The following is a 22260-nucleotide window of genomic DNA, read 5'->3' as shown; positions in this document are numbered from 1 at the left end:
GCTGAGGTCACCCATACACAACAAACTACCGACATGGAAGGAATGAGATCCAGACAGCACTTTCTCAGCGTGAGTGACGGCACTAGACCAGGGGTCGGCAACAGGAGGCTCTTTCTTTTTTCCCTAATCCCATAATTAGCAAATAGGTAATAGCAAATAAAGTTCACTAAAATAATAGGTTTTGCTTAAAATGACTCTCTAAATGGCTCAGTGATATAATGAGCAACCACTATGGCCTAGAGTAACAAGCTCGAATTCCAAGCCATGCTGCTTTGCCATCAGTGGCCAGAGCCTAATAGAGCACAATTAGCCGTGCTCCCTCCAGGTTGGTAGATGGTCCATGCTCCCCTTTTTACTCTAAAGTGATGTTGGCTTGCACAGCAATCTGTTAGCTGCCTGGCTGGCTTCGCATGTATCTCATGTATCCTAGTGTCGGGAGCATTGCTAGTGCGAAGGGGAGCAACAAAAGGGTGGGTTACCTGGCAGTACGAAATTGGAAGAAAAAGGGAAAAATCCAACATACATATCTGAGGGGAAAAAAAACAAAAACACAACTGTTGTGCAAGTTACATTTTGTTCCACCTAGTGATGTACTATTCTCTCCTTCCCTTAAGGTAGCTGCTACAGCCTGTAATAATTGCAATTGCAATAATTAAGCAGTAAAATGTAAACATTAGCATGTTTAAGGCGTTTCCACATATGCCGGCCAGCTATCACAGACACACCGTCCTCGTCCGACCCATTAAACTAAGATGAAAAAGGTCGGAATGACGCTGTAATACTATTTTAAAAATAGGAAGAGAGAAGGAGCAGAGAGTGGGGAACGCTTGTGAAATTAACGTATTTTACCTAACAGTGTTTACTGTGCATTCTCTGGCGTCCATACTGCAACTGTACTAATACACATGCCTTTACACTGCAACCACACCTCACACTAAAATCTTAACTTAATTTGTCAACTGTCGCTAAATCACAGCTACAATGGGAAATGACTGGTCATCTGTCGCTCTGTCACCTGCTAGTGTAAATGCATGGTTACATATCTAACAGCTGCTATTTCAGGGCAGATACTGAGCCTCATGCCATTCAACTGTGAAAGAACGGGTCTTGAAAATGAACTTGAAAATAAAACTCATTGCTTTGTAAAGAATGTGTAAACTCTGCTATTCAGCCTTGACTCATTGCCAAGCCTGGTGACTCCTTAGCGCCTCAAAATTGTTACAATTGCTGCTGCTTATTAGCCCCAAAACGAGACCATAGAAGCCACAGTAGATGATGCATGACTTGCATGTTACACCATTCTAGCCAGTCAAGATAAACAGACTGTAACCTCCTCTTACGTTACTAAAACTGCATTTAGATGGTGCTTAGAACGCCACTAAATCCTATGCAAAGATGCAGTTTCCAATAGATTAAGTTGAAAAGCTTTTAATTTAGCTATTTGTCACTTTTTCCGAGCCATACAATCATTAAGAGGTTGGGCAGAGTGAGGCGAGGTACTAAACCTTAACTCACATTAATGATTTAAAAAAAATATTCATATCATTCATCTATCCAAATACTTAACTGCAGTTTATATTGTTAAAGTGTGCAGCACAGTTTAGTAAATACCTTGCTCAAGCACAGTTAATTCAACTCATCTGTTAATTGCCAGGTTTATTAGGTGTTAATTATGGACCTTGTAGGACTGTAATTGAAGAAACCCTGCCCAACAATCATCACCACAAACAGAATTTTGGCCAGATAAAGCTTTTCTCATGCTAGCTTTGTGAATCCCACTGCCAACCACACAAGCCTCTCCAGTGTTTTAGATTGAAAAGTGTTCAATAAAAGTAGGCAGAAAGAACGAAGCAGGGATAAACAGAAAAGCAAGCACAGATGCAGGCTAAAATCTGAGCAGAGCCCGAGCCAACCTAGATAAACATTTCAGACATTATGTCGGAACACAAACTAATCCAATCTTTAAAAGCTGTTTGGAAAAATGCAGGCGAGAGGCTAGAAGAACACAGAACAACTAAAGTAGATGAAGGCAGAATTCTCTCATTAGGCTACAAATGCCCTTACCCAACATCAAGTCGGGAACACTCTCAATGATGTGGGCTTATCATTGTCTAAGTGCCTTCACTTTAATGAATGTAAATACGGAGGGTCTCCTTCAAGATGCAAACCACTGGTAACACTCAAGAACAGAAAAGTCTGGGTAGACTGCTAGGAAACATCGAAAAAAAAAAAAAGTATTTGGACACAGGAAAGTAAGATTGACTTAGGAATGGAGAAGAAACGGAAGGGTTCATGACCCGAAACAAAACCACAGCATCTAGCAAACATGGTGGAGGCACTGTTATTGCTTGGGCATGTACGGCAGCTGGTGGACCTGGATCACAGGTGTTTACTGATGGTATGACTGCTTACAGTAGTAGCAGGATAACTGCTTCATTTTAAACCCACTGAGGTGGTGTATTGAGGCAAAATTACAAAAACTGTGTCAGTGTCCAAATACTTATGGATCTGACTGTACACCATCACTTAAAGTGTGAGTGACTGTGAGGAAGGTGGTAGTGACTGGGTTTAAGAAGACACGTGTACACCCAGGATGACAAGCTATCTATTCAAAATGTCTTGAGGAAAAGCCCTGTCGCTTCTGGCTAAATAGAGATTTCTCTTTTGGCCATCCACCCTTGTAAAAAACTTATTCACACATCCTGCCAAGCCATGTTTCCATTAATCAAACAAGTTTGATTTTGCGACTCCAGCCGTCCCCCGTAATTAATGTGCCTGATCACTAGTGGAGCTAATTATGTGGTCTTCAGTTTCTCTGTAAAAGATCCTGAATGGATGAGTCTTTTCGATTAGTATGAAAATTGGACAAGTGAATCTCAGGGCAGAGGAACTGGTGTCTGTCATGTTTATGAGATAAATGAACCATCGTCTATTTTTCTGTCATGTCCGTGATCCCTCCAATACCTTTTTGAAAATTCCCCATCTGGAACTACTCATGTGTAATACAAGCCTTCGCTTTTCCTTGACTGCAAACCTAATGCTTGCCAATACATCTGTAACTGCTGCACTTCTTAATGAATCTGTGCGGGTACGGAGAGAAGAGACGAGAAATTTGACAAGGGATTCAGATCGAGATCTATATAGGCCGTTTAGCTGTCACGGCACAAGACACACATTACAAATTTGACCATGAATGAACCATTATTCATGGAGAAAATATGCCACTTGAACATTATGTAAGCTTTTAGGCTAAGATGTTATTGTTTTATTGTTAGTATAGTGTTAGTTTCACTTCACTCTAAACTTTCTCTTTTATTATACACAAACCAATGGCTTTTGCGGTCTGCTTAGACAGTAAACTCATTTAACCTTAAACTTTCCCATGAATAAGAGTACCATAATAATACCATAGAGCATGGGTCATCAGGACATATGGAAAATGGCATGTTTATTAAAAACAAGCTATTTAATAACAAAAAAACAAAATGTTCCTTAAGTAATCTGTCCAAATTCATGCATTTAGACCAGAAAACATCTACAGAGCTGGATATCAGGTCACAAAAGTGAAGAATTGCAATTTTTTAAATTTTTTAATATATTGTTTATTTCTGAGTTGTAAAAACAAATTTGCTTGTTAAAAAGTATGGATGAAAACATGCAGAGTGTTTGATGACTGTTTAAACATGACATATGTTTGTTTTATTCTAGATTGAAGTTCAAAACTTGCATTTAGTATTTGTGGCGCTAGTCAAAAATGAAAACGTGAACGACAGCCAATACAAAGAAAACAATCACTTTTCACTAAACATGAAATGCAGTTCTGAACAACAAAACTAACTCAAAGCTTATTAAGAAAGGTCAAAGAACATGCAAATGAATCGTTAAGAACAGGCTTAATATGAATTAAGCACATTTCCCCCCCCATGTATAGAACGATTGTGGACTGTGGGCTAATGCTTATGGGAGATCATTAGTACTCTATCACAGGATGCTAACAGTAATAGGAGGTTGCAGGCTAGCATGTGTGTCTCTGGGTTGAGCTGATCACACTGTGAGAAGAACGCGAACTACCATCTTCTATATATCAACAAAACAACTGCACCTGCAGTGATGGAGCGGAGGAAAGGTCAAACAACAGAACTGCTTGGGGCATCACTGCAGCTCAAACCTGTGATCTCCCTATGACAGGACCAACGCTTAGATGACTGGGCCACTCTTCTAGCCTCAAGCTCATGACAGTATTCCCAAAGAAGGAACACCCTGTTAGCCTAGGCTGAAGCATGAATGACTGCCTTTCTGACTGTTCTTAAAGTGCACAGTGTCTGGACAAGCCGACAAAAGACTAAGTAGTCTTCATCACCTGCCATGTTACACAAGACACAAAAGTTTATTATGAACAAGCTTTATTCCAAGCAAAGGCGTAGAAGACTCATGTAGCACTTACTACTGTAATAATTCCCAGAAACAGTGAATAATCTTGAGTTATTTAAAGCACTGTAGCACTTACTACTGTAATAAAATTGCACACTTAAATGTAATCAAAAATAACTTCTAATGTCTAATATTGTAATACATACTGATAGTTAATGCAATACCATTTGTACCAATGATACAATAACTTATTACATTACTGAAAACTTTTTTTTTTTTACATTTTCAGGTCAGTCATGTGTAATAATTGAATTTAATAACTGGGTTTTATTAGATTATTAGATTATTTTGGCAGAGTTAAGTGTTATGTACTTCGATTTTATCACATTATTGGGAATTCATTCTAGCATTAAGTGCTACGGGCTCTTGTTTGGCTTTTAAAGAGTGTTAAGAACCCTCTTAAAGTTGAAAGAAATTCCAAGGTGTTGTACCAGTAGTTTGTTTTTTTTCTTCCTCAAACTGTGTGTTCAGGCCAAGACCCATTAAGAAAACATTATTTTTAAGAGTGCATAGTGTTCCATCATTACTGCAGAAATTTAGAGCAGTGTTTGTCTTCACTTTAAACAGAGGCACCAAGGCCTATTTCACAACTTTAAAGGAGTGTTTTACACAAGTGCTCTTCTGAGTACTTACTGGGACACTTGTAGGCATGCCAGATATGAGATATGAAATAACACCCCCAGTTTGAAGTCCATCAAATGGCAAAATACTTAATACACACATCATACACACATATCTCATGTCTTTGTCCACGCTCTTGATCATAAAAGATACTCCAGGAGCCTAAACCTAGCTGTTGCAATTGCCTTTGAATGGCCCAAATCACAGGAAAGTATTTATTCTGCTGCATCTGGAGTAGACCTATCAAGCTTTTTGTGGTGATTATACTTATCTGAGCATGATCAACATTCAGAACATTCGGTAGCAAGCTTTGATTCATTTCCTCAATGAAAATATTTCTGATTCGATTTGAGGCATTTGTAACCAGTTAATCAGAACTGTGATGTGCCAGTTCGGCAGCCTACCTAAACAAAACAAGTGCTGTACCTAGCTTTAAGTACCAAAAAAAGAAAAGTTAGTTACCAAAAATGTTTATATTATTACTCTGGAATAAGCCTACTTCCAAAGATCCGTATTTTAGTCAAAAAAGAAAACAGATAAAGCAATTCCCAGTTTTAGAAAAGCACCTGGTGGTTCAGCGGTTTAAGATGTAGCTCGCTTTGACCCGTGGATCGCTGCTGTCAGCAGCCGGAGCCTGAGAGAGCACAAGCAGTGTTACTCTCTTCGGATGGGTCTCTCTCCCAACCCTCCAACCTGCCAACCTCCCAACCTGCCAACCAGCAGATAATCTGACCTTCAGTTTTGAGTATTTTGGTCACTCACCATTCACAAAGAGATGGGGCCTTGTATTGTGTGACTGTGAATAATTGCCTGGAGGCGAAGACGGCCGCAAATTAATAAATTAATAAAAAATAAATTTAATTCAATCAATATCAACACCATATTTAGAGTGTCGTCCCGTTTGTAGCCATAACTCTCACAATTCGTTCTCGCCTCCTCTGTACGAGTGGAAATCAGCAACGGATAGTTCTCACATTAGAGTGTTCCCACAGCAGATAACTGCATATTTCATGTTACTAATGAGCTAACCCGCTACTGCTGTACCAAAACTCAGTCCTTTTTTTAAACCACTCAAAAAACATGAGCACTTTCTCCAGCACCACAAGCTTTTAACTACAAAGTGTTCTTGGGAACAAAAGTGGGATTTTCTCATTTTTCAAATAAATATTCTGACACATCAATTAGTGTAAATAAACTGACCAGATGAATATAACTAATAACTAATATAAACAAAACAATCACTGCTGAAAAAACAAAAAATAAAACAAAGCAAAAATGAAACGATATATGTTGACTCGAAATACTGTTTGGTGCATTAAGAAAACACTCAAAACACATCGAACAGGGATCAGACGTGATTTTAAGAGACCCCCCCCCCTTAAGGGCAATGTGTAAAACAACCTTAACACACTGACAACTGTCAGACAAACTCACAATATAACAAAATGACAATCTGGCAGTCCTGAACAAAGAGTCACTGAGCTGCCTTGACAGATATTCCAGTGACATGGCTCTTTGCATTTGGGAAGGATTCATCACTTACTTCTCCTCACAGCCTACCACCATAAAACTTAACTGGCTTGCCAAGGAGGTGCACAGGGCTTGTGCAATGACCTGTGCACACAGTCGCATGGGATAATGCGCCTGTTCTTCCTGGAACACTGCAAAGGGTGTCTCTTTCCTGCTTTTAAAAAAGACCTTGGGGGCAGCACCAGTGACGTGCTTCCAATGAACCGCTGTTGTAGTCATACAGAAAGGCATGCGATCCCTGGGGGGCTAGTCCAAAACTGACAGGACATACGACGACAACGTGAACTAAGACAACCTTTCAGTAACCTTCCAACGAAGAGCACTGCAATGCCCGAGTGTACTTCACATATGTCCGTTGCTTAGGGTAAGTACCACACACAGTTTGACAGCTCTGCTCTGAATCCAATATCCTGGCCTGATTGCTGGTTTTTGTTTTATTTTCAAATTTTCTGCATCATTTCATCACTGCAAAAAGTCATTTACACGAGGTTTGAGGTCAAATGCTTTGTTTTAGAGAAACTTATTAAGTAAGAATTGTTCACAGTGGTTGTGAAAGAAACCGGACATGATGGAACAAAGTCAAAAAATGGCTCAAAAAGATGCCTCACAGAATGACTATGATCATGTTCTAGGTGCCCTGGAATGGAGAACTGTGGTACATGGAAGTGACTCACCATGAACCTCAAACAATTTGTCTCTTCATTGAAAAGAAAAATCTGGCGTAACCAAAACAGAGCTGTAAAACCCCAAAACTGTGACGTAACAGTCTTGATATATAGTTATATATATATAATTATAACTATATATATATATATATATATATATATATATATATATATATATATATATATATATACACACACACACACTTACACATGTTTTTTTAGGCTGATCTATTAAATGCTTTAATGCTTTATGCACACTTAAGTAACCTGTACTTTTAACAATGACCACCCATTTGCACCCCTTTAGCCCTCAATTTATAGGAAATAGATATACACTGGCTATTTCACTGAACTGCTCATATTTCTAAGCTAAAATCTACCATCTAACATCTCCTTGTGAAAGTTCTGAGAATTAATCCAAGACACACCTTCCTTCACCCTTGCTTTCCTTTCTTTTCTGATTTCATTACTTCATTAAGAACATTCTGAGCTGCAGCCAACGTTCAGAGAACAATTCAGGTGTTGACCCTGCATTTCATTTGAGAGCACAGATCTATCTGATTCTACTGCTATTATTCTTTCATCTCTCCATATGTTCACATAAACCATGTCTCTATTTCATATATGATTAATAAGTCGTCTGGTAGAAAGATTTAGCTTTCGACCTAAAGCCTATGTGCAACTTAAACCATTGTGTGTGTGTGTAACATAGAAAACATTTGCCAGCAACAGAAGAAACAGGTGTCTCATAAAAGTTCATATAAGAAGGACCAACACTGAAGGACGATTGGTTATATAACGTATATAACATTGGTTATATAACTTCCTCAAAAAAAATAAGAACAGCTAGCTGAAAAACAGAAACACCAGAAAGGCTAGAGAAGTGACAAATAACTGCCCAGAATGCAAAACCTTCAAATCAGGCATGACATAGACGTATAATGATCTTAACAGCCCATTTTAGGTTGCATGTCTGGAGCGATGTCTGTACTTTTTGTTATCTCTGATCATGGCAACATTGCAAAACATCAAATGCAAGGGAAATGTGCCACGGCTACTCGTTTTAAGTCTTTGGTCTGGCACATCTGGATCAAACTGGTTAAAAGCTGTAATCTCTCAGAGATAAGCATAAACATATGTCCTGTGATGGACAGATATAAAAATTCCAAATATCTACAATAGGCAGAAGAAAGGGGGGATAAAAAAAAATACCAAGGCAGGAAAAGTGGGATGGGGAGGTGAGAAACCGAGAAAGAAGGGAAATAAATAAGGACAGCATAAAGTTTCACAAGTAAATGAAATTTTAGATGAAGCTCATAGCTGACGTGATGACAAAGGCTAATCGCTCATGCTAAATTAGGCATTTTAATGCAGAACTTTGCAAGGCAGGACAAGCTTTTTCTCCATCCAGTTCCCACCATACTCCTTTTCTGCAAATTCACTTAGCCTAAACCAAGGTCCAAGTGCAAGACCACATGGGAAAGAATCTCAACAGTCCACTTTATGAGAACAATACCTGCTGTTAGCCTAATGCCAAAAACACAGGAGCTGTCCACAGACTGATGGCTGGGTCATTTCTGTGTGATTATTTTTAACTATGACTTGTCCTTGAGCTAGCCATCCTGACATAGAGCCATGTTTTAATGGATAAGCAAATCCAATCTGATATGGAAAACTGCTGAGTGGGTCTACTACTGCATGTGTAACATAACAGTTGAGTGCAGGAAGTGGATGACGTTCCGGCATTTTCATACAGCGGCATACAAAAGTTCAGGCACCCCAGTCAAATTACGTTACCGTGAATAGTTCAGCGAGTAAAAGATGACCTGATCTGAATAAGGCATAAATTTGGACATTTTTTATATGATATTTGGACTTTTTTTTGATGCAGTTGATGGACTGGTGAGGGCCATGGCAGAACCTTCAGCTTGTACCTTTTGAGTCAGTCCATTATGGATTCTGAGGTGTGTTTAGGGAGCAATCTTTTTATTCTAAGTTTTTTTTAGGTTCCTTTTTACAGAGGTTGTGATTTGCTTCCAGAATTTAATTTAATGAATTCTTCATTTCACTATTAAACTGTCCCCAATGACTCAAGCCTAAAGAATGAGTGACCCACCCCCATGTTTAACAGTTAACACTGTTTAACACTTTTTTCATTAAATTCTGCACCCTACCTGCTGCCAAAAGTACTATTTTTAAATTCACCAGTCCACAAAACTTTGTATTAGGCCTGATTAGATGTTCCTTTGAAAACGTCTGACACTGAAAACTGCGGTAACACCACAGGAAAGGTTTTCTTTATTAATGTCATATTTGTAGAATTGCTGCTGCACAGGAGAACAGTGTCACTGTTCAACCACTCCAGAGTCTGGAGTCTGGATCTTTTAAAGTAAAATGGGGTTTTAATTTGCTTGCCTAGCGTGTCCTATCCCTTCCAGAAAATCTTCGGTCTTAGAACCTCAAGCATTTTATTCTTATATAGACGAGTTCTGCATTGTGAAAATCAAGTTTTAATATTTAGAGTGCTATTCAGATGTTCAGAGGAGTCCAAGGTTGATGATTGTTGGGACAAGGTTGCAAGGAATTCATACATTATTCTGAAATTGTTGGCCTTCCATGGGCTATGAGCATCTGGACCAATCAGATGAATGTTTCTGTGGCATATTTGGATGATGTCCTTCCACTTTATTTACTCATATTTATCAAATTTCCTCTATTAAATACCAAACACTTTCCAAATCACGAAACAAAAACACAATTAAGCTGGTGTTGGAAGTCTGATTCACTCCAAACAGAACTAAGAGCCAGGGTTTCTTCTTTACTCCACTGTCTAACTGTTCACGGTCACTGTCTGACCATTTGGACCCCACAATGTGAATGGAGCATAATAATGTGACCACATTCAATCCCACATGGTGGGGTTTGTTTGGTTTTAATCTCAGTCGTAGTATTTTGCCTATACTGTACAGTTCTAATCCAGTCCACAATTGCACCAAAACAGACTGTAATAAGTCCCAGTAAGATGCTGCTTATGGGGGCCGAGGGGATGCCATCAGCCTTCCGTCCGCAGCCATCTGGCCCACAGGCCTGGACACAAGTCTAAGCACAAGCAGCTGACAGGGAAAGCACAACCTGTTCCACAATATCCCATCTGCCTCATTGATAGTCAGAGAGCACCCTACACATTACAGCCTAGTGCCTGAGCTGGCTTCAGCACATGCTCTTCATGTTGTCTGATGGGAAAAGAAGCATTCATGGTATTAAAAAGCACCACTGAAGAGACTAAAGAGGAATGTGACCATACATAAATTAGTGGTTAACCACTGAAAGCTCTATAACGTTTGAAAGTGCAACTTGGGAAATGAAGCTACAGTGATCTCAGTTCACAATGCGTGCGGTCTTAATTTCAGCTAAAAAAAAAACTGTACACCTCATGAAAGTTGTCTTGACTCTTGCAATATCAGACACATATGACCAAAATCTTCAGAAGTTTAGCATAAATGTTCCACTCTGGGACCAATAATCAGTGAAAAAAAGTTCACGACTGGTAGCGTTCCATCACCAGCTAATGTTCTAGGGATGTAACGGAGTCTTGCATTCATTAACATTGATTAATTGCCTTAATACATGAGTATGGCACATTCTTGAATGACGCCTTCCAATGACGAAACAACGAAGATCCAGTCTGTTATAAATCTCGCAAGTCTTTTTAACACTCTGCGACATTAAAATGACTGTTCTTTGAACAAAGCAGAAATAGCTCCACATGGGCCTGCACTAACAAGGGAGTCATAATCAGCTTCGGATCTTGAATTGTCTCGGTATGATGCGCCACATATGAATCCAATATCTCTCTGAAATTTCATATATATTTTGGATTCTGGAAACTAAAGCCAAGCGTCTGGAAAGGTCTTAAGGGCCTAAGAAAGGGCTGAATGCGGTAGCGTTTCTTCGAAGTTCCATCATGTTGGCCTTGAATGGCTAGAGAAGCTTCTGACAATGGTTATCTAAAGAATACTGCATCCAGAAGTGTACCCAGCTAGGATTTCTCTTGATTTTGCCTTCGTGGACTGGCTTCGGTGAAAAGTGCGACTCCCCAGCTCCAATACAACAGCTAACAGACGATTGCGCTGACCAACATCACACTAGGAGTGATGGCAATGCATGACCCAGGAATCAAACCAGCGGTCTTTGGATCATGGTGGCAGCGCCTTAGTGTACTCGAAGCCTCTTGGTGCAAGTTTGCTGACCACTGAGATATGGCCAACAGCTAGGTTTCCTCAAGAGTCCTTAGCTCAGGAGACAAGAGCATGCTGGCCGTGCCAGTGTAGAACAATATCAAGCTTGTGAGATGTTGTGTAGTCGAATCATGCCCCTTCGGCCATTGCCGATAGATGTTGGGAGCATTGAGGAAAATAGAGGTTTATATATAAACAAAATTAATCAACATTCACATTCCTCTTTAAACAGACATTTTCAGGACCCAACGGATCATTTCCTTACTAGTTCCTTTTCTTTTTACCAACCACTTGAGTATCTTACGTAATAAAGCAGCGGGTGCTTGGAAGACTGCTCAACACTGTAAAGGCTTTAATAGCAGGAGCTCCTCTCCACAGCATCCTGCTCCGTAAAGCAGCGAAAGCAGCCCGCAGCTGCCCAACCTGATGAGACAGCATGCAGAAGGCCAAAGCTGAAAACATATTTTAATAGGTGTACTTTTGTTGTTAATGGGAAACGCACTTGGACCGTAGCACTGAAGACGCAGTATGAGGGTGCTGTGGTAATGACCCAAGGAAAGGGAGGTAGAAGCTACTGGATGCCTGGATTGGCTGATGGCATTCTGGAAAAATGCTGCCGTTAAAAGACACTGGCTCGGATCAGGAGATGAAAAATCAGGATGTGCATGTGTTCCTCACACCTGACTGAGACGCAAGGAGAACAGCGGGAGAGTCACGGGAGTCACGTTCCAAATGTCCAAAACATACCTGGGAGAACAGCTACAGTGGAAAAACTGGAGAAAACATGTTCGTCATTTGGCTAGTAAATCTGACGCAATAGAAGTGTTTTGCTGCTCACGACCAAGTGATGGGATGGTCCTCCTGGAACTCGCAGTACTACTCTCTGATGTAACGTCTTCATGTCCTGATTAAGTTTAAGTGGTTATGCTTAATTGAAATGCCAATGTTTTCATTTAATTATATATAAACCAGGCTGCTCTGTTTCAATCTGAGTCAGGGAATCAGGGATGACTGCAAGTTCTGTTTTCAGCTGTTTTTGCTGCCTTTGATCAGCACAAAATAGCCTACTCCACTGGTACAAGCCTAAACACAAACAGTCCTAAGGATCTCTCCTTGTTATTATTATTTATTTAAAATATAATTTTACCCCATGTCCTACCCAATTTGGAAAGTTAATTACCAATCCAAGAAAGTGCAGCTCACCAGCTTTAACACAACAGCTAACAGACGCCTCTGCTGACCGACATCACACTTAGGAGTAATGTAATGCCTTCATGTCCCGAGTAAGGCCATTTGCTCTCTCGGATTCCAGCAGCTGATTGATATCAGCATGACCCAGGATTCGAATCTATGTGGTAAATTCAGGGGGCCTCATTAGACCCCCTTAATAATGTCTAATTAGTTCTTAACGTCTTGAATGAAGTCAATGCATGAAGTCTACCACACTGGACGTGTAGCACGTTCAGTATGATTTGACAGATGTATAACGAGACGTTTATGGGTACAGAACTTCAAATGACTCTGACAAGAACAGAATCCAACACCATAGCAAGCGCCTTAGTCCACTCAAAGCCCCTTGCTGTTAGTTTGCTGACCCCTGAATTAAACAGATAAACACATACTATACTCAAGTCTTTCTCAGAGGTTCCTACTGACTGTGCCGGTGGTCAAATTATGACGAAGTATAATTAAAACTCAACTAGTTTTAGTTGAAACCAACACAAATGCCATTAAATTCAATTTGGTTGTATTTATTACCATTCAAACAACTACATACAATGAGATGTATTTGAGCATCCCTGGCCAAAATGTGTGTTACTGGGGAAAGCGAGAATAAGACCAATAAGACCAATGCTTGTAGGATTGTAGGTTCCTCAAGCAATTACACTGCTGAATGAACAATAGCCTGTGGACTATGGACTCGTCTATACCATCACACCTCCTTATCATACAAACACACTCTGCACCCTGCACTTACAACTGGAACCCCTATCCACAGACACGCTGCACCCACAGACTTTTCCCCACCCACACAGTGCCTTTTGTAAATAATGTAAACGCTCAGATGATATCAAACCTGTACATTTCACTGCTTTTACCAGTACAATACTGTACATAGAGAGTATGTATAATGTTTCTAAATGTATAGTTTAATTTAATTTAAATGAAGTTAAGTTAATGTGTAAATATTCAGTATTTCTATTTTTAATTTAATTTATTTTATTTGCATTCTTTTTGGTACTACTGTAAGGGACGATGCACCCACGTTTTTCACTCACCTATACACCTGCGTAATGTGACGTGACAATAAAAGTGATTGCTCTGAAGGCATATGAAAAAAACAGTTTAGATTTTAGAGTTTAGATTACACAAATATGATGTCATGTCACCAAAATAGTACAAGCTTAGTTTTTAACCATGGCCTTCAGGGTCATTCAACCTGATCCAGACCCCATGGTTCTCCTTCACCAAGGAACTGCAGTCATTTCAAATATTGCACAAGACTAGTTTCAGACAACAGTCTAAGATTTATGACTTTGCTTTGAAGGCTTTCTTTCAGTTGCTTCTCTTACTGTATGCTTTGGCCACTGACCACTTTGCATTAGGCCTGGGCCAATGCTAATGGTCCAGAGCACAATCCACTCATACAGAAAAGGCACAAAAGGTTGCAACTCGAGTCCATGAAATAACCCTCCTGTGATTTGGGTCTGTTAACTTTAAAGAGTTTCAACTATAAATGCAATAAAATACACATTAACCTCAGGCTTTAGAACATCAAGCAGTATTGGCAGTATGTTCCTCAAAGCAAAACACACTTGATTAGCCTCAGACAGAGCACCATTAGCTGCTGAGGTTAATCCGCACGAAATAATGTGAAGGCTCACCAAGAGGAAGAGGGATCAGCCTTATGAAAACAGTAGGCCCCACCAGTTTCCGTCTCCGAAGCACTCATTTGGAGAACAGACTGGTTTCCAAATTCACCACATAATATTTAAGTGACATGGTGCTCAGCGATATTGCTCGACTCGAGATCAGCTTTTGTTTTCTTAGTCTGCTGGAAGGGATTTGTTTGCTGGTTGAACGTAGGTATGGGCTGTTTGAAAATGACTGACCTATCATGTGACCCCAAACTCTGATTGATGAAGAGGCCAGCTGACAAAACAGCTTCTGAAACTAAATTCAGAGGTAGAAGTGTAGAAATTCCAAAATACAGGTAATAACTTGACCTTGAATAACCTGACTAAATCCAGCCTATGTAACTACCAATGTGTGTGCTTGTAGCAAATTAACACTGTAAAGTAAATCTTTATAAAATATCGATTGTAAGTCAGACGGATGAGCTTACTTAAAAATGCTCACCAGATTGGATTCCTAAGCTTTTCTGAACCTGTGCAGTATCTTAAACTACGCAGGGGGTGTTAAGGTCTCTGTGGCAACCTCACTCCCAGATGGTGGTGGAAAGTGAGGACGAGATGAAAAGAGAAGCTTTTGTTCAGGCCTGACAAGCTATCACTGTTTCTTTGTTTCACACAACACCTACTCAAAAGGTCAACCCTGGTTCTGGAGTAAACACTTTTTTTATTGCTGAGCAGATGTCTGCACATGACGTCACCATCTCAGCGATGTGGTAAATTCATGGGGCATCATTAGAGGTCTTAAGAATGTTTAATTAATTCTTAACTTCTTGAATGAGGTCAATGAATGTAGGTCTACCACACTGGATGTGTAGTATGTTCAATATGATTTGACAGATGTATAATGAGATGTTTATGGGTGCAGAACTTTAAATGCCTCATAAGTGACAATAACAGAATCCAACACCATAGTAAGCACCTAGCAACAGCCTAGGAACCCCATTGCAACCCCCTGACATACCATAACAACCACTTTTCTAGTTCCCAAAGTATTGGACATTAATGTTGCTTGCTTTTGGGAACCTAAGTTCAGTTTGGCTAAACTATGCTTCAAAGGCAAGAAGTTTTAATGTAAGTGATTTAGAAAAAAAAAGTTGGGACCGAGTTACATACTAATAATTATCCTTCTTCTTCTTCTTATTATTATTATTATTATTATTAACAATATTATTGATATTATGAGTAATGCTAAAATTCTGTAAAATCACACACACACACACACACACACACACACACACACACACACACACACACACACAGCATACCATCAATATCATTTTCTTTAGACTGATACACTGTAGACATTGCTGGTGGACTCGTAAGACCAGCTACTATACCCGTGCAAAGCTACTTCCTTCACACATCACTCCTTCTAGCCATCATTAACATCTGTATTGTGACTATTTTTTCACACATCCATTGAGACGTTCACTGCACTGTACCACATCCTCTCAATCTATGATTAGCACTGTACACCCCACAGGTATGTATTGCCCAATCATCCGTGTACAGTGCCATCTTCAACTACTTCAACTATTTTTTTGTACTAAACGTTCATCAATGAAATCACAACTTTCCCTCTTCTGTAAATTTGCCATTTGATATTGGGATAAACAAACACTAGGTGTAATTTCAGAAAACATGCACGTTCAATACTTGAAAAAAATAAGCAAATAATTTTTAACAAAAGCAATTGTGAACACAAACCGATAAGACTTACCAAAAAGGAGATTTCGTAAAACCTCCCTGAATACATTCAAAACAAAGTGATTCGGAACATTTATTGGAAGCACAAAAGGAAAAACGCAGAACTGCCAGTGGGGGCAAAAACTTTGTACACACTGACTGAACTAACCAAACTGACGCCGTCTGTGCTCACCAATGGCCGTAATCAAATTAGGCCAAATGTAACCTCTTCGTACTATTTGTATTACAGCCTATTCTCACATGGAGTCCTTCCAAAACCAATGCAATGTGCTGTGTGGGGGACACATTCCTGTTCGGAACATAGAGATTACGGCAAATGTCACATCCATTATTTGTCCCGTTTCTGAAATTTTATTGAACAGCAAATCTCATTCTTTCCTTCATACTTAGGGTTCAAGAAGGACGACAAAGAGGGAAACAGACGTACGACTATGTGTCTCGACTTTGATATTCAACACAGCAAATGCAGGGATACTGTGCACAAATCTCTCCGTTCCTTTGAGACCATTGTCACGCACTGTCCTTTGGAAGCAAATCGCATCCATCTGCCTCAGTCAAACAAATAAAACACAAACAAACAGGAATAGAAGCGGTCAGACACGGTCCACTGCTCTTTCACTTCAGTCTGGGTACATTTGCTGGATGATGAACAACTTGGACCTGGGTTGCATGCATCCCACCTAATCAGCACCACACGGTAAACTCCCATCTGCACTGAAGAATGCATGCAGACACAAAGAGGATTCAGGTTCTCCATTAGTACAATCAGGTAAATGCCAAACACATGGCAGAGATAACATTAAAAGTTAATCTGAAATCCAAATAAAATCTGTAAAAACAATGGTGTAAGAACAACGGAATCTGACAACACCTAAAAATAAGAAATTGTATTATTATTATTATAAGTATGATTGCTATTATTATTTCATTTTCCAATATAATCAAAGTTTTCCAAGAATTTTAAGAAGAACTGCTTATTTAAAAAAAATATCTATTACTGATTATCTAGTTTTCAGGAATCCTATTTATCCTACTAATTATTTAGTAATTTTTAAATTTTACTCAGTTAGTGATTTGCCTTCGATTAAAATGAAAACACTGTTTTTGTCAATTCAGTATAGACTGTAGGTGTATAAACGAATCAGCTTATTTCGTGTGGAGTAAATATGAACAAAAGACTAAACCAAAACGGTTTTATTTAGTTATCTACCAAAAGTAGTAAGAGTTTGTCCATTCAGGAGAACATCTATGAACCACCCAAGGAGTAAAACACGTAGTACAAACATTCTCTACAAACATACTACATAATCTTCATGTTAACGGAAATTGTTACATCTTGTTGTATTTAGGACTGGGATGCACTACAGTATGGATGGATTACATTAAGCTTTTTTCCATTTTCCAGTTCACAAAAGCAGTAGATGCTCCAGTGCTAACAGACTTAAAAGCACCAGGGTCATCAATATCAACGTGAGGGAGCATCTATACTGTTCAACTGTCAAAATTTTCACCATCTCTGTATATACTTACAAAATCATTAAAAATAACCCAAGATTGACACAAAGTGTTATTATACTAATGCAGCTCTAACAGCCTTAGCCACCCGGAAGTAGGTTTATTGTTATAGTGACGCAACGCTGGTTTGATCTATTCTAACTTCCAATACTTACAATGTCTTATTTATTCTTACCCAATTGAGTTATTTGTTTTAATATAAATTGTCAATAAAAATGTATGAATTATTCATTTTTAATTATTTATCGTGTCCCATCCAATGACTCTTTGGAGGCAATTTTCTCAATTCCAGATTAGAGCTACATCTTAGTTTCCAATTGTGAATTGTCAATTCCAATTGACAGTGAAGTTTAAACCATGATAAAATTATTCAACATTAAATGAAGAAACCAGCCCTTGGTGAAAAAAGTTGGCAATGCCTGAAACAACTGGTATTGGTATTGAATATTTCAGAATGAAATGATTATCAATGTAACCCGTAAGAAAAATCTAGTAGGCCTTTTCCATGCAGCTTCAGTGACCACATGTTATTACTAAACTGTAACCCTTATGCTAATTATTTTTAGAAATTGTCCAGATCTACTCTTCAGCAGCTTTCTTTTGTTTTTGCAAATGTTTACAGAAGAACTAACTAGTTGTCAGAATTTGGCAGTTGTCTTATTGTCCTAATGGCAAAATGTTTGGGTGGGGTTTGTACATCATTCCACTAAGTTACACAGACCAGATTTGTTCCTCTGAACATTCACATTATTTTATTTCATAAAAAAACATATATATATATATATATATATATATATATATATATATATATATACACACACACACACACACACACACACACATATATATTACCTAATGTCCATAGACCTAGTCAATGAGTCATAACACTGCCCGCACTGTTTACAGTGAAAACAGAGGAACGACTGAATGACTACCGTTCCCCTGGGTTGAAAGAAAATCCAACTTGTCGTTAAGCTTGCTGAGGACCACACAGCCAAACAGAGCGCTTCTGTCCAAAAATGTGATGTTAATTTTGGCACAGTGGTTATTAGGAGCTGCCCAATAATCTGCTGTCAGTAATGGTGAATGACTGGCATGTTTAGTGGAACCCTCAATATTGCACTTTATTCTCTTTTTTTACAGCATTCTTTTAAGAGATCTTAACTTTCAGAACCATGTGTGAAAGCTTTAGAAATAAAAACAATAGAGAGCCTGAGAGGGAGCAAATAAAAACAGATCCAGAAGAAGCATCTTTACTGCACTCTTTCATGGCATCAGATAAGAGCGTATGCCTTCCACTACATACCTCAGGCAAAAAGTTGGTAAGGTTAATAAAGATTATATAATATCTGCAAACGCCGGGCACAAGAATGCACTGGCAGCCATTCCCTTTCTCCCTAATTGAACCCATGAATGGTCTAAACTGGGAGAGGCGGTTACAGAAAACGTTGACTCCTTGTGCTTTCCCGAAGACATCTGGCAGGAGCCACTTCGGACATGGAACATGTGTGGTGATAAGCTCTCGTATGAACACATGCCCCACGGGGGGATGTGTCATTACATAACCATCTCTTTAAAAACGAAACTGATCATTTCATGACTAAGTGTGCTGGACCTACAATACCTGCGGCTGTGTTTTGGAGCTGGCCCTGGTATAGCACTTCTATATTGGCAGGATTTCAGAAAAAGACAAGCTTTCAGTGAGATTCTCTGAACCCACTGAACTCCACTTGAAAATGTAAGGCCTTTTTCCCCCCTATACCATCTCCTTAAATTGTGGGCATGTGAATATAAAGGTCAAGGGTCAGTGATACAGCTGAGATTTTCATGATACATAGTACGCATTACTATATTTTGTTTTTCTGCAGTTTTACAGCTGGCTGCAAAAGCCAAGGCGCTCATAGCGTTTCATAGCACATCTAGATGGTAGCTGTGGTTTGATGAATTGAGTATGCAGCACTTTAAATCGTGTTTTCACAATTTAATGAGGCACATAACTTACAGGACCCTTTGCCAACATTTGTCTTCCATTTGTTCACCCCTTGAGCTTTACTTATGACATTTGTGTGGGTTTATGCACCAAAACAAGCATAATTCATTTTTAGATGACCGTTTCTAACCCCTGTGTATCCCCTAAATTAAACAGGCTGTTCCTGTGCCTTTAAAAGACGTAAATGATATATGGCTGCTCTGTGTTGCGTCACACTCAAAAAGAGCTCAGTTCTGAAATACTCCTTGTAAGTTCAGCGGGAATGGGTTGCCGCATGCTGAATACGCAGATATGCAGTAGTGGTCGGAAGCTTACATACACATAAAATGGGTCCCGCGATTGTGACCGATCCAGGCATTTATTAAATTGACTGTGTATCGGCTTTTGAAGCCCGATCCACTTCAGATCCTTGGTTTTGTTGCAGCAAGAGTGCCCCCTCTGGAGGGCGAAGTGCGCCCTCTAGACGGCGTGATCAGACATGATTCCAGCTATCAGCTGTCGCAGCAAAGAATTCGAGAACTACCCTAAACACATGAAGTTGTCTTTTTACTCGTTCTCTACAGAGAAAATGACAATGCTAGGAAACGTCTGAATCACAAGCCTAAAGGACAGCACAGGATGTCAAAGGCACAGCGGAAAAAAGTACTTTCTACCTGAAACTGCATTTACGGAGGACTAAGTCCTTCCAAATGATCTGACTTTAGGGGAAAAAAATGTTACATGTTGAAGCAATTCGGTAATGGACTTTCTCACATTTACATAACAGTCAGGAACTTGGACGAAGGCAATAACTCTGTCTTGACAACAACTCCAGTGCATTTCCACCTGACTATGGACTGACAACAAGCAGACATTAGCAAAGTACCTTGGGGCACTTTGCCTGGACATCTACAGATCTCACATGGAAAAAGAGCTCGACCTGCCTAGCGAACTGGAACATCAAGCAATTTGAAGTCTGATGTAATCCGTGGAGAACAGATCACCATTTTAATGGAATTTGCAAAAAAAAAACACCTTCATCTTGAGAATTTAGAGCTACACAGCATCTGTCACTCACAGTGAGTGAAGGTTCAGTTTCAGTTCGTTCTCCAATTCCGTATCGACTGAATTCTATATATGCTGTACATGATGACAGGTAAAACCACCTGAAAATTTTTACTTTTTGTATTTTGTACAGTAGGGTCCTGAGGTTTACATACATGCATTATGGAGATGGCTATATTGGACTTTCAATGATTTCTTTGAGCTGTTCTTTTACCAAGGCAGAATCAATGTACAACACACATCTTTAATGAAGAGAAAAACTAGAATTTGGTGCCACAGCTCACATTTTCTGGGGTTCCTAAAATCAACACTGGGTTAAAATGATCAATTCAGTGTCAAAATGTACATATACCCACTTAGACCATTAATTCAGTGGTGCTGAAAGTTCCAAAATATCTGCCAAGGCCTCTGAACTTCCTGTTCATGATCATGATTGGCTACAGCTGCCTGCAAAAAAAGGTTTATCTGTCAGCACTCGCTGAATCTTGGAGCCATTTTCTATGATACGTTGTACATTCATTTTTCTCTAGGAACAGAAGAGTTGAAATCCCTGAAAGCCCAATATTGTCATAATATTCAAGTCCATTAGAAGGGTATGTAAACGTCTGACCACAAATGTACATCTAGCAAAAACATCAATATTCCATATACCAAACTATGTATGCCTTGATTATTATTTCGTTATAGGCAGGTGTGGAAAATGTTCCATTGGAGAACATTTGTATTCTCTTAAAAATAAAGGAGCTACCTCAGTTTCTTTGAGCGATGCCACAGAAGAACCATTTTAGGTTCAATAAAAAACATTTTTGTTAGAGATCTGTGTGAAAAATCTTTTAAAGGTTTAAAGAAGACTCCAAGTGGTCTAAGTGGACTAAGGTGCCGCTACAATAATCCAAAGATCAAAATGATCAATTCAGGTACTTAGGTATTTGACCTCCCAAATTGGGTAGTAAATGGCGTTAAATTAGAAATACATTATTGAAAAAACAAACATTAACATTTTTGACTTTTGAATAACATTAACAAACTATGTAAAGTCAGGAAATATACTGCATACTTAAAAAAAAGAGGACAGTAGTAAAAAAAAAACAAATAAATAATAGTACATAGCACAATTGTAACTACTTTCCACATCTGCAGTATCCTAATGCTGCTGTAAAAAAAAAAAGTAAAGAAAATAAATTTCATTAAACTTTCATTCTATATGTATTTCTGTTAAAATACTTTATTCATTTATGCCAATGCTTTTAGAATACATCCATTATTATATTGACTGAAAAAGTAATTTTCCATTAGATAAATCTCTAGTTATTTCTATCCAGGCATCTAAAATTGGTCCTTCTGGTTCCTTCTGATTTTCTTATCAATGCCTTTTTACTGGCTGCTACTTGTCCTGTGTCAGGGTGAACATAACCTAAATAGAGTTTCTTATTATTCACAGGAATCTCCCTTCTAAATATATGCTGTAGAGCCTCCTTTATAGCTTCCCCAAATGTTTTAATAAGTGGACATCCCCAAAAGATGTGATAATGGTTTGCGTCTTGCACCCACATTTCCTCCAGCATACTGGGGCATTGGAACCTATACGGGATATCTGTTGTGGC

At 39.0% G+C, this 22260-nt stretch overlaps 1 protein-coding gene across 1 annotated transcript in view; it reads right to left on the bottom strand.

Moving 5' to 3' along the window:
* mtor (mechanistic target of rapamycin kinase) overlaps positions 1-22260 on the bottom strand; it is a 130915-nt gene that overhangs the window by 53683 nt on the left and 54972 nt on the right. The gene's annotated exons all lie outside the window — the stretch shown is intronic.

The sequence above is a fragment of the Salminus brasiliensis genome, chromosome 6 (assembly GCF_030463535.1).
Source record: "Salminus brasiliensis chromosome 6, fSalBra1.hap2, whole genome shotgun sequence".
NCBI classification, from domain to species: Eukaryota; Metazoa; Chordata; class Actinopteri; order Characiformes; family Bryconidae; genus Salminus; species Salminus brasiliensis.
Note: the sequence above shows the minus strand (reverse complement) of the source record. Positions and strands in the feature narration are given on the sequence as shown.